The following is an 895-nucleotide window of genomic DNA, read 5'->3' as shown; positions in this document are numbered from 1 at the left end:
ATAATAATAAATAATAGTCTATTTCTTAGCTAAGAAGAGTCCACTATAAAATAAATTCTAATGGTAGAAGATAAAGCACTTTACATCCATATATTACTTTCTTATTTACAAAGTTGCATAGAAATTACGACCATGTGAAGAAAACAAAAAAGTAAGCAACGTTGATACGGAATTTAAATTTTAAACCTTATTTATTGTAATTGTAGATAACAATGTATCGGATTTGATTGTAATTTATGACTTAATCTATTCTTCAGGGTCTTCTTAATTTGATTAAGAATAATTAAATCGTAAGCATTCAGTATCTCTTTAATTTTTATCTGCCGTTTTTTAAGCTAAAGAATGATCTTCATTAAGATAAAATGTATCGTACTGTAGCTATTTGAATAAATAACAATGTTGATTTACTTGTCATGTGTAATATCTACGTGATTAAAAGTAGTCCACCTTTTTTGCAGAATAATCGTCAACGTCCATACCACGTTGAAAACACCGGTGCTCGTCCGATCACCGAAGTTATGCAACATCGGGCGCGGTCAGTACTTGGATGGGTGACCGACCGCCTGGGAACACTGCGAGACGTTGATTTTTTGTAAGTTTTTAATTTGTTTGTTTTATACTTCATTTCAGTAAAATGCCTTTTAGGGATTTGTTTATAGTTATTGATCGTCGTATGAATTTTTTAAAAAATGTACACAAACTTATTCACTACTAACTTAATGATACTTAATTGACCAGAAAAGCTTACCTACACAGTTAACACTAACAAACCAAACACCCATAATTTTCTAAACAAACGCACACTGCCTACGTTTTAGCCCAAGGCCTATGCGCTCGCGTCGCCCATATCGTTACGAACAATCAATCAAATGGACAGGATAAACATTTGTTTTGA

General features: G+C 32.3%; 1 pseudogene; it reads left to right on the top strand.

Moving 5' to 3' along the window:
- The first annotated feature begins 465 nt into the window (after positions 1 to 465).
- LOC124634185 lies at positions 466 to 588 on the top strand (annotated as a pseudogene).
- Positions 589 to 895: the final 307 nt, after the last annotated feature.

Source organism: Helicoverpa zea, chromosome 10 (genome assembly GCF_022581195.2).
Source record: "Helicoverpa zea isolate HzStark_Cry1AcR chromosome 10, ilHelZeax1.1, whole genome shotgun sequence".
Lineage (NCBI taxonomy): Eukaryota > Metazoa > Arthropoda > Insecta > Lepidoptera > Noctuidae > Helicoverpa > Helicoverpa zea.
This window is presented reverse-complemented; position numbering and strand designations above follow the sequence as displayed.